Raw genomic sequence first — 13,607 nt, 5'->3', positions numbered from 1 at the left:
CCCCAAGTAGAGAGAGGGACCAAATGGCAAGGGAAGAAGAGGATAGAAGGAGAAGAAAGAGAAGGAGATGGAGAAGAAGGAGGAGGAGGAGAAGTACACAAGCATTCCCCAGAAATCAGACTGGAGATGACTCAAGATGTAGTGGGTGACCTTGAGTGAAAAAGATATTTTCCTAGAACTCTTTTCCTTGTAAATAGGACTATATCATAATGGGTAATCACACTTCTCTTTCTTTTTTGTTTTCCTAGTAAACTGCAGAATTCCTAACTTGTGATTGCTCTTGACTATAAGACAGTTAAGAAAAAAAAACTTCCATTTCAAACTCAGTATAATAAAAAGTCATTGACTGTATTGGCAGCTATATCATTAATAGCATAATTGCTGAAGGAGCATAGTCACCAACAATTCAATTTAACAAATGTTTATTAAGCCTTCCTGTGAAGAAAGAATTATGTGAAGTGCTGGGAGAGATAGAAAATTTAGATAAAACAAATTTTACAAAGTTTACAATTCACATCTACATGATATAATAATTAGCATAATTAATATATGATAAGTACATAAGATGTAACAGAAATGCTATCCGATGTGGGTGAGAGTAGGGCATGTGTGAATTGAAAGGTAGTAAGGCTTAATGTAGGATGTAGTTTTTGAAATCTCTAGTAATACTTACAGGATTTAGCACTATCTGTCTATCTATCCAGCTATCTATCTAGCTATCCATTTATCATAGTATCTCATTGTATCTCTGCCTTTTACTTACATTTCTGGGTTTCTAACTGATATATTCTAGCTATTTAAAGCAATCCAACATGAATTTGAACTTTCTAAGTGGAATTGTTCCTGTCTAGCTGTGTTTTTGTTTTTTATTAAGATTTCTAGGTTCTTTACTGATATGTTTCCTTCATTTAAATTTCCATTATTCTATTTGTAGCCATCTAGTAGGAGCTAAAATTGCATAGGTGGACTTGCTACTATCTAGTATTTCTGGTTTTTACTTAAAAGTATAGATTTTTAGTTGTTATATTTATTCAGCTAGATGTCTAGTTATGGAAAGATTTTTGAACAGGACTATTCAAAATAGTCCCCTTCAAATGGTAAGAACAGATATGCTTCAAAAAATATTTTTGAAAATAGGCAAGGTGATTTTTATTCAACAAACATTTATTTAGCAGATGTTCAGTGTACACAAGAAAAAAAAGACACTCTCTGTCTTTAATATAGTGTTTTATAAAGTGTTATACAAATGTTGTTACACTGATTAATTACTAAGTATTTATTTTGAGTGGATGAAATAAACAATTGTCCAATATCTGATATACATTGTACATTCATAGGCAAAGAAACTCATGGTATGTAGCCATCTGTTTTTTAATACAGCTTATACTGTTTTGCTGATTATTTTCATTATCATCACTTCCCAACAGATTCCACCCTCCATTGCAATAGAACTCTCCCTTGTAGCAAGGAAATAGAGTGGAATAAAACAAATTGGTCATGTTCAAAAATACCTCATTTCATAACTCTAGTCTACCAACTTGCTGTTAAGAGACAGTAAGCATATCTCATATAGTATTTTCACTTTACTTCATTGTTCCAATGAGAGTGAGGTTCAAGGATTGCATCTCTCCCCCCTCCCCCACCTTCCTCCTTGTTTATTCAGACTCTTACTTGTGGATTCCAATTATGTGGGGTAGTTTTCCCCATGCTTCCTCTCTTCCCCCCATTGTATTCCTTCTTCCTTCCCTCTCCATTCTTTTAAAACAATCAAAACATAATTTAACAAAAATTGCTGGGAAAGCTGGAAATAATATGAGGCTGCAAACTGATTCAACCATTCTAGAGAGCAATTTGGAGCTATGCCCAAAGGGCAATCAAACTGTGCATATCATTTGATCCAGCAATACCATTTCTAGGTCTGTATCCCAAAGAGATCATAAAAACAGGAAAAGGACCCACATGTCCAAAAATACTTATAGCAGCTCTTTATGTGGTGGCCAAGAATTAGAAATTGAGGGGATGCCCATCATTTGGGGAATGGTTAAACAAGTTGTGGTATATGAATGTAATAGAATGTTATTTTTCCATAAGAAATGATGGGCAGGCAGATTTCAGACAAATCCAGAAAGACTTATGTGAACTGACGCTAAGTGCAGTGAGCAGAGCCACGAGAACATTGTATACAGTTACAGCAACATTGTACAATGACCAACTTTGATAGGCTTAATTCTTCTTAGCAATACAGTGATCCAAGACAATTCCAAAAGATTCATGATGGAAAATGCTATACACATCCAGAGAAAGAACTATGGTGTCTGAATTCAGATCAAAGCACACTGTTTTATCTTTTTTTTTTCCTTTCTGGTGGTTTTTCCCTTTTTTACTGATTCTTCTTTCATAACACGATTAATGTGGAAATATTTTTAATATGATTATACATGTATAGCCTCTATCAGATTATGTCTTGGAGACAGAGGAAGGAAGGGGGGGAATTAGAACTCAAAATCTTTTAAAAGTGAATATTAAAATTTAAAAATTAATAAATACAATTTTAAAAATAATCAAAACATAACCATTCCCAAGCCTAATTAGAGTCCTTCTATGACCCCTGATGATGATAGGGTCCTAGAGGGATACATGTATCATCTCTCCACATCAGAATACAAGTAGTTATACTGAATTCACATGAATTTACCTTTTTGTTTCTCATGACTTCTATGTTCATATTTCAACTCAGATCTGTTCATTAGTAATGCTTGAAAGTCCTCTATTTCATTAAAATCCATTTTTAGGTCCCTGTAGGATTATACTCAGTTTTGCTGGATAAATGATTCTTGATTCTAAGCTTATATCCTTTGCCTTCAGGAATATCATATTCCAAGCTCTCTGCTCCTTCAAAGTGGTGGCTGATAAATCTTGTGTGATCCTAAATGTGGCTCCTCAGCACTTGAATTCTTTCTGTCAGATTGCTTGAAGTTTTTTTTCTTTTATCTGGAAGCTCTGGATTTTGACCATCATGTTCCTAGGAGTTTTCATTTTAGGTTTTCTTTCATGAGGTTGATTGGTGGATTATTTCTAATTCCACTTTGCCAGTGTTGTTCTAAAAAAAAAATCTAGGAAGCTTTATTTGATCATTTCTTAAAATAGAGGCACCTAGGTGGTACAATAGATAGAATGGTGGGTCTAGAATCAGGAATAACTGAGTTCAAATCTAGTGTCAGACACTTATTTAACTATGTGACCTTGATCAATTTACTTGACCTATATTTGCCTCAATTTTCTCATCTATAAAATGGGGATAATAATAGTATATATGTCTCAGGGTTGTTGTGAAGATCAAATGAGATAATAATGGGAACATGCTTATCACAGTGTCTGGTACATAATAAGTGTTATGTAAATGTTGGCTTTTATTATTATTATATGATGTCTTGGCTTTTCTTTAGAGGCAGCTAGGAGGTGGCACAGTGGATGGAGGGCCAGGCTGGGAGTCAGGAAAACTCATCATCTTGAGTTTAGATCTGGCCTCAGATACTTACTGGCTGTGTGACCCTAGGCAAGTCATTTAACCATGTTGGCTCAGTTTCCTCATCTGTAAAATGAGCTGGAGAAGAAAATGGCAAACCATTCCAGTATCCTTGCCAAGAAAACTCCAAATGGGGGTCACAAAGAGGGGGTCAGATATGACTGAAATGACTGAACAAAGACTCTTTTTAGATCGTAGCTTTCAGGTAGTTCAATGGTTTTCAAATGTTTTCTTCTCAGTACATTTTCCAGGTGAGTTGTTTTTGCTGAGATACCTTACATTGTCTTCTATTTTTTCAGTCTTTTGACTTTTAAAAAATATTTCTTGATGTCTTGTGGAGTCATTGGCTTCTGTTTTACCCATTCCAATTTTCAGAAGTTTATTGCTTGGGCAAGTATGTTTACATCTTAACTTGTGCCAAGGGAAGACCTTCAACACAAATATAAATTTAGTATTATTCTCTCCACCTCACCATTATGCTCCCATGGAGAAGGGGATCTTGGTTGATGGACTAGTGTAATGGTTGGGTCTGACCTGACTCAGGCAGGTACCTTATTAGTTTAGTTTTGCATTAGAACAAAATGAAATATTCATGGGTCATTCAAAAGTTAATAAATGGAGGTTTACTTAGCATGTAAAGGATATTCAAAAGTGGTACTACAGCACCTAGTTTGCATAGATGCAACCCACTCCAATCTCCACATGACCACATAAAAATATGTCTGCTCAGTAGAGAGGGTGTGGGACTTAAGTGTTCTTAGGGCATACCCCAAATCTGAAGGGCCCCAACTCCATATGGGTGAGTCTTTGTAATGTCCTTGGGTGACAAGGAAGCCCATTAATATGGCCAGAGGCTATCAGAAAGCTACATCAAGGGAGGCACAGCTTGAACCTCAGCCCCTAGTTCAATCAAATCCAAGGAAGAGCTTTATTACCTTTCAGGGAAAACACTGGCATCATCCATGGGTGTGTCAGGGTATGAGGAACCCTGGCAGATAGTGGTCCTATCACATCCCATCCCTTGGTATCAAGGTCCTAATGATCTTCTAGAGGACCTTTTACCATTTAAATGACTTCAGGGTTTTTCCTGAATAATTCTCATCTTGTGAATGTGAGGAGCCTGGCATAAGTAGTCCTAAGGGAAATAAAAGGTTTGGAAAGGGAGCCAAACTAAAAAACAAAAACAAAAAAATAGCAAAAATGGAGATTCACAACAACAAAAAATTTAATGGCTCCTTTAAGCATTGACTAAAAATGTGAAAGAGTCTGAAGATCGGAAACCACAGCCTTTTTCCCCCTATTTCAGAAGAATGAAATCTTAGATCATTATGATCATCATATCCTTGTGGTCTTCCCCTCCCCAATTGACTTTTTTTTTTACAAGGTAAAAGAGGCCATTCATTGCCTCATTCCTTACCTAGCCTTAATCACTGATGGGGTGTTGTCTTGGTCAAACTGAGACATGTGAAGGACCTTAGTTTAAAAAGGCCAATGTCTCCTACTGCATCCAGGGCCATCTCCAGTCATCCTGATCTTGCCACCGGACCCAGATGACTCTGGAGGAGCCTTTGACATTGCACAGCCCTCCCTCACCTAAATCCAATTCACTGTCATGTCATGGCATCACCTCCCTGATGTCATGGCCCTCTTTGAGAACAAGGAACAACAACAATATACCCAGCCTTTGCAGTTCACAGTGGATCTCTTGGGGTAAGAAGATAACAATGAGCAGGAGTAGCACCAGGAACATAAAGCCACAGATAATGATACTTCCAGCACAATCACAAAATCTTCTCCTAATATAAAGCAGTGATGATAGGCAGGAGAATCACCAAGAACAACAGGGTCATAGCACAGATGATGATACTTCCTGCATAGTCACAAATCCTTCATCACATGTGAGGGTCATCTCTGTTAGGCTAAGAATTCATAAACCTCTTGCATAGAACCTGTCTTGGGGTCTAAGTTGAGGTACTCCCTATTCCGTGTTCCCTGGATCAGTCATCAAATCTTCCCTCCCAAGGATGCCCATGAGAGTAATGATTCCAAATTTTTACCCATTTAGAAGACTCTATGAAAAAGCTACCCCATTCTTCCACAGGGACTAGATAGGGATTCTCCCTCACCTTCATGCAGGAACTTATGTGTAAGGAGCAGTGGGGAGCTCTGGATTATATAAACTCAAGATTACCAACAAGTAAACTAGAGAGATCCCCCCTTTTTAAAATATGAATACCTATTCACCATAGTTATATATCAAGAGTTTTGCTTTCTTACGCTGTTAGAAATTAAGGTACTTCTCAATAATCCTATCCCTTGGTCTCCCAAGCTATTTCTGGGAAGGCATTACCTGATCCATCCCAAGGCAAAGTAATTCTATCAATTGATGGGGACCTGAGATATTTCTTCAAATTGTAGAGAAACTTCTAAGGTGACAAGAACCTCAAGGTCCAGGAGACTATACCAAGGATGAAATAAAGAAGGACCAGAGAAAATCAGTTAGAATTTTGTCCAGAAGTATTCATTTTTATAAGGTAAATCTTCCTAGAGGTTGGTTCTAAGAAACTACTGGACCTTTTCTTATCTCATAGAAATGTCTTCCTCATTCTTAGTGATACATTGATCCCTCTCACCCAAATGTGATCCTAATGTAGCAGGGGATATATAAGATGCCTTATATATGGATGGGATTAGAGTGCCTCTAATGTTACATACAATGCTGATTTTCATGGTACAGTTTAACTAGCATCCCTATAGGTAAGCCATCAATTGCTTTCTTATTGACCCTGTATTTTCCAAAGTCATATCCAAAGCTCCCTCCAGAACAGTGTCATCTCCCTCTGCCCACCAAGCAGAGCATCAGGCTCTGTGCCTCCTCTCTCCATACCCAGAGCATTTATTCTTAACACCGATAGCAGTTTTCACCTTTGCCACTGTTGTCCAGAACTTCTGCTTAGATTTCACCAATTGATTGGCTCATATCTGTGTAGCTGTGGGGGAAACCCATAGTTAAAGCCATTAAGGTCATTCTGGTGGAGCTTCATAAAGTTACATTTAATTACTCCTGGAGGCTGAGATGAATGATGAATGAGATGAATGAAAAGCCCAATTTTTACCATTTCTGGGTAATTAATAATCAGTTTATAGGGGCAGCTAGGTGGTGCAGTCAGTAGAGCACCGGCCCTGGAGTCAGGAGGACCTGAGTTCAAATCTGGCCTCAGACACTTGACACATGTCCTAGCTGTGTGACCTTGGGCAAGTCACTTAACCCCAATTGCCCTGCCAAAAAGCAAAAAAAAAATAAAAATAAAAAATCCTATGATGTTTTAAAAAAAAAATAATCAGTTTATAAATTAGGCTAGCAAATAATCAATAAATTGATGGTCAGTGGTCTCTCTTTGTAACCAAAGACAAAGACCATTGAGATCACTGAATGCCTTTGAAGAAAAGTGGGTGACCCTGACAGGCGGAGATCAACCCAGATTGGTGAACAATCAATGAAAGGATGGACATATTAATGAGGAGTGGAACATGAGTCTTAAGCTCCTCCTGCTGAGAAAGTGACTTGATCAACCTCCATCTCTACCTAGACCACTCAAGTTGAACAATGGGGTTTTCAAGGACATGAGCCTAATGTTTTAGGACTGGAATTCACCTAGATTAGATTCTGTTTACACTGGTCTCTGAATGAGGAAATAGAAAGGGAAAAAAACCCAATTCTAACTTAATAATTGGTTATAATAGAAAATAATTTCTCTCAAGGTATGATGCTTATAGGACATGTAGGGTGATGGATGTAGAATATGTCTAATCAAATGAACCCATTTCCTTTAAAAATATCATACCCTCTGACACTATAAGCAAAGTAGGAGAGCAAGGAATAGTTTACCTATCATATCTATGGAGAAGTGAAGAATTTATGACCAAACAAGAATGTTATGAAATGCAAAATGGGTAATTTTGGTTATATTACATTAAAAAGGTTTTGTGCAAACAAAACCAATGCAACCAAGATTAGAGGGAAAGCAGAAATATGGGAAACAATTTTTACAGCAAATATTTCTGATAAAGGCCTCACTTCTAAAATATATGGAGAACTGAGCCAAATTTGGAAGAATACAAATCATTCCTCAACTGATAAATGGCCAAAGGATGTAAATAAGCAGTTTTTAGATGAAGAAATTAAAGCTATCTATAGTCATATGAAAAAATGCTCTAAATCACTATTGATTAGAGAAATGTAAATTAAAACAACTCTGAGGTACCACCTCATACCTATCAGATTGACTAGTGTGACAGAAAAGGAAAATGATAAATGTTGGAGAATATATGGGAAAATTGGGACACTAATGCATCGTTGGTAGAGTTACAAACTGATCCAACCATTGTGGAGAGAAATTTGGAATTATGCCCAAAGAGCAATCAAAATGTGCATACCCTTTGATATAGCTACTTGGTCTGTATCCCAACGATATCCTAAAAAAGCAAAAAGGACCGATGTATCCAAAAATATTTATAGCAGCTATTTATGTGGTGACAAAGAATTAGAAATTGAAGGGATGCCCACCAGTTGGGGAATGGTTGAACAAGTTGTGGTATATGAATGTAATGGAATACTATTGTACTATAAGAAAGGATGAACAGGGTAGTTTCAGAAAAACCTGGAAAGACTTATCTGAACTGATGCTGAGTGAAGTGAGCAGAGCCAGAAGAACATTGTACACAGTAAAAATAACTGTGTGATGATCACCTATGTCTGACTTAGCTCTTCTAAGCAGTACAATGATCCAAGACAATTCCAAAAGACTCATGATGGAAAATGCTATCCATACCCAGAGAAAGAACTATGGAGTCTGAGGTTTTTTTTGTTTGTTTTCCCTGGCCTTTTCCTTTTTGTTCTGTTTCTTCTTTCATTACGTGACTAATGTGGAAATATATTTACATGATTGCACATGTATAACCTATATCAGATTGCTTGCCATCTTGGGTAGGGGAGATGGGAGGGAGACAAGGAGAAAAAATTGGAACTCAAAATTTTATTAAAAAATGAATGTTGAAAACTATCTTTACATGTAATTGGAAAAAACAAATACTATTTTCAGAAAAAACAAATCACGTCGTTGATGATTTCAGGAAAACTCCGAATGATGTAGCAATTGATGTAAAGTGAGTGGAACCAGGAGAATAATTTTACGATATCAATATTGTAAAGACAATCAATTCTGAGACTTAGGAACTCTGATCAACACAATTATATACCACAATTCCAAAGAACTCATGCCAAACATAGTATTTTCCTCCAGATAGAGAATGGATGGATCAGGGTACAGATCTTCCTCTCACACCTGATTTGTATAAGATAATTACTCTTTTTATCTTTTCCTAGACAATATTACTTTTTAGAATCACATCATACTCAGCTCTACGCCAATCTTTTTTCAAACTACCCAATTAATAATTACAACCTTACACATAGAGCTTACATTTCCTCATATAAAAAGTAAACAGTCTGTCCTTATTGTGTCCCTTTTAATTAGTCTTTAATGTATACCTTATATTTCTCTTGGACCTTGTAAGTCAAATTTTCTATTAAGTTCAGGTCTTTTTGCAATAAAATCCTGAAAGTCTGGCAATTCATTGAATATCCATTTTTATCATTCAGAATTATGCTTAACTTTGCTGCATATGATATTTTTGGCCACAACTCCAGGTTTCTTTTGTTTTTTGCAGTTTGTCTCAGTTTCCTCAAAATACAAATATATAAACATAAATATATAGGTATGGAACTATAAATGTATTGATATAAAATCTTAATTTTATGAGGACAATAATATTATATAGATAAATTTTTATAAAAATATAAAATGGGGATAATAACAGCACCTAATTTTCACCTAATTGTTGTAAGGATCAAAGGAGATAATGTTTGTAAAGCACTTAGAATGGTGACTGGCACAAAGTGGTGCCATATCAATACTTATTCTCTTCCTTTCCCTTCTCTTCCATATACTACCATGCCACAAGTTACCATAGTGTCATCCAGTCACATCTAGTCACCCCATGCTCTGTATTTGTATCACCTTTTCACCATCACAACAGGGGTCAGAGAAGCCAGCTCTGTGTGTGTGTGTGTGTGTGTGTGTGTGTGTGTGTGCACGTGTATGTATCTCTGGGAGATAGTCATGGTCCTAACAGTCAAAGAACATTGAGGGCATGGTGGTACAGAGCAAGTGTTGGTATCAACACTGGCACTAAAGACAGCCTGCATGCCAAAAGATAATCACTACTTATCTTCCTACTAAGGATGACCTTGACCCACAATGAGGGATCAATGACTGTGCCTAAAGTGTCATCATCTAATGCTGTGGTCCTGATGTTCCTGGTACTAGTTTTTTTATAATGTTACCAGTTCATAACAGGAAACTCACTGTTAACTTCAAATACCTTGCAGAATTCACCACACATAGCAAATTTTTAGAATCTGGGACTCAGTGCTTCTGGGGGAGTGGCAGGGAAGAGGTGAAGCCTGGAATTTTTTTATCTTCATTCTCTTCTGTATTCATTCACTCCTCCAAAAGGCCATTATTGCCATCTTTCTGATTTTGTCTCTTTTACCTGAAATAAGCTCTTCTTCTTCCAGTGTTGTCTACACCAGGCTTCTTGTATTCTTAAGATCAGAGCTATCTAAGAACACCACTAAAACAATTTAATTAGTTGAAAGCCCTCTAAAAGTCCTTGAGACCTTGTCACCAAGAACTGGGATGTGGTAGAAGGTATAGTTGTCATGAAGAGGTATGGTGGCAAATGTTTAAAAATCAGTTGTATAATACACTTTAAGTCTAATCTGCACTTTAACATTTTCTCCATCATTTCCTAAGTCTAGACAATCAATAAAACAATAAATTAAGCCTGATTTGTATCATTTGCAAATTTCCAGGGTGTAAATACTCAAAATGAATTAAACAATCTAGTAAACGGCTTCAAGCTGGCTCCAGCTCACCCCTGTTTGAAAAGTTTTGAAACTGATAGCAGGAATAAGTACAAGAGAGTTCTACCCCACAAGTCCTCCAAACAGATCCAGAAAATTCATCTGATCAGGTCCTGCTTGGGAAATCTGAGGGGAAAAAAAGCAACATTCTAGTGAGACATTTCTCCAGCCCAGGTCAGCACAGGGAGATAAACATAGAGATCTATGGATACTGGGTTCTGACACTAGGCAGAAAAATCACCTAGACCATCCCAGCCCAGGGAGAGGTTGTGGGCCAGAGCAAGAAGAGATCCCAAATCCAACATACAGAGACCTAAATTTATGTAATGTTCAGGAATAGATGCCAACTCTTTATTTCTCATCACCTAGTTCCAGGTCATAGCCAGGGCTGACTGAACCTAGGGGCAGCATAAAATTCAAAAACAAGCAACAATTACATGGCTCTGATCCCAGGAGCAAATAAGGCTCTCAATTCTAGCTCCCTGTCTAGTCTGAAACCTGTAGCACAGGCCTGCACAACCTGAAGCCCACCAAAGGATTTTGGAAGGCCCACGAAAAATGTAGAGGAAAATATCCTCTATAATTTTCATGGGCTGCCTGAAACCCTTTGGCATGCCCACAGGCCAAGGGCACAAGTTGTGCAGGCTTTTTGTAGCAGAATAACCATAGTAGGAATCTCACATTAAGGGGTAGTCTTTAGTTTTGGACTCCCTGAAATTCATGGCCCAAAAAAGAGCCTAGATGTCATATTTCAAGAAATCAAAATAAGGCTACCTAGATTTTTTTAGAACTCCAGGGCAAAGTAGAAATAGAAAGAATTCACCAATCACTTCCTGAAAGCAAACCTAAAATGAAAACTCCTAGGAACAGGATGGCTAAAATCCAGAGTTTCCAGATTATAACAAAACAAAATAAAACAAAACTTCAAGCAGCCTGAAACAGAGAATTCAAGTGCTGAGGAACCACATTCAGGATCACACAAGATTTAGCAGCCACCACTTTGAAGGAGAAGAGAGCTTGGAATATGATATTCCTGAAAGCAAACCAAGAATAATTTATCAATAAAAACTGAGTATAATCCTACAGGAATTTTTTTTAATGGATTTTAATGAAATAGAGGATTTCCAAGCATTCTTAATGGAAAGATTTGAGTTATATAGGATCTTTAAAGTACAAACACAGGAGTCAAGAGACACATAAAAAGGTAAATAAATGTGAACAATCATAAGGGACTAAATTCCTTTATGGAGACACTTAAAGAGAGTAGAGGAAAGCTGGGGAATAAAACTCCACTAGTATCTCCTTCCTCCAGGCTCCCTGGATGAAGTCTGGTGGCTTATGTCAGGGGCAGAGAGAAAGGAAAAGATGTGTATACTAGTGCCTCTTCCCACCTAACTGCTACAGATGGTATCAGAGTACATAAAAACCAGAAGTTCCCAATGCACAAGTTGGGTATAATCTTAAAATTCCCATGCTACCACTGGTAGAGGGAATATTTCTTATGCATGATCATAGGGTTACCTTACAGCTGGAATCCATCTCACAGCAACTCATTGTGGCTCTGTTTTATGTCTAGGGATGGCATTCTATTTTGCCTCTGAAATTTATGTTTACTGTGCTCCTGCTGAACTGCTGCTCCCTACTTCTCAGCTGCTTTCTTGCTAGCCAGCTGCAATTTATTAAAACTCTGTTTCACTAATGGAGCTTTATTCTCCTTAAAGAGAATATTATCAATCTTTCATGAACTGCCCAAATTTAGGAATAATCAACACATTTTGGCTCTTTGGCTATTCACCCTAGGCTGCACCAAGACAGCCTAGAAAGAACCCTTTGGGTCAAGATCTTTCTTTTCCAACAAGCTGTCTCCTCTGCATTAATATCAAGTATCTTCTACATTAAATTAGGTGAGCAAATCTCTTTCATCTTGCAAATGATTATAACCTTTACAGCTAGTTGCAGGGTTTGTGCAAACTATGCAATAGTTTCAAATGGTCTTAAGAAGATTATAGCTAGACTAATGCTACAGCTGGTGACCTTTGCTCTGAATTCCTGTTACTGTACCCAGATTACTGTCCTCCTTAAACTTGAATTTATTAATAAGCATGGCTTAACATGTTATGTGCAAGCCACTATGCTAGGCACTATGATTATAAAAAGGGTCATAGTCCTTGTTCTCAAGGAGTTTATAAACTAATGGGGATGGGGAGAAGATACATGTAGACAATATTGCTGTAGTATAAGGGAGAATGCAAAGCATGGGTCCAAGTAAAGTGTTATTAAAAAAATACAAAGAGGAAGAGAGAAATTTCATTTGGATATTAAGGGTTATCAGCAAAGGTTTCTTGGATAAAATGGCATCTAATGTGGGCCTTAAAGAAGGGGAGAAACATCTACGGACAGAAATTCAGATGGAAGGAGTGCAGTCCAGGCACTGGGAAGAGGGGCAGAATAATATAAACGAAAGCAGAAGATGGGATAAACCAGGCAAAAAACAGAGCACATAAAATTTGGCTCAAATGTCGAGTACCTAAAAAGAATCATGAGGCTAGAAATAAGGAAATAATATATCAATAAGGCTAGAAAGTTAGAGAAGAGACAGATTGTGGAGGGCCTTGGATGTCACTAATTGGCGATAGAAAATTACTGAAGATCATTGAATAGAGTCATATGATAGGAAAATTGCTAAGGGAGTAGTTTGATGGATGAATTGAAAATAGAACTTAGGGGAAACTGGTTCAAGGAAGCTGATATACGGTTTACTTCTATAGACTGAGCTTATAAACCTAAATTCCTAATAAAAGAGTATTCTCCGAAGACTGTTTATACTTACATGGGTACCCTAGGAAATCAGAAGGAGCAAAATAAGACCTGAATGGTACAGATTAATTTGTTGTTTTCCCTTGAATTGTTAAGATAGTTCACATGATTGTGTGCTATGTTGGTGGGGTCTTAAGATGAGCTTTAGGGGCTCTGTGGAGAGTGCCAGACCTGTAGTCAGGAAAACCTCTATTTACTAGCTGTGTGACTCTGGTTAAGTCACTTAGCCTGTTTGCCTCAGTTGACTCATCTGTAAAATGGGGATAATAACCTGTC

This window comes from Trichosurus vulpecula, chromosome 5, assembly GCF_011100635.1.
Source record: "Trichosurus vulpecula isolate mTriVul1 chromosome 5, mTriVul1.pri, whole genome shotgun sequence".
NCBI lineage: Eukaryota > Metazoa > Chordata > Mammalia > Diprotodontia > Phalangeridae > Trichosurus > Trichosurus vulpecula.
This window is presented reverse-complemented; position numbering follows the sequence as displayed.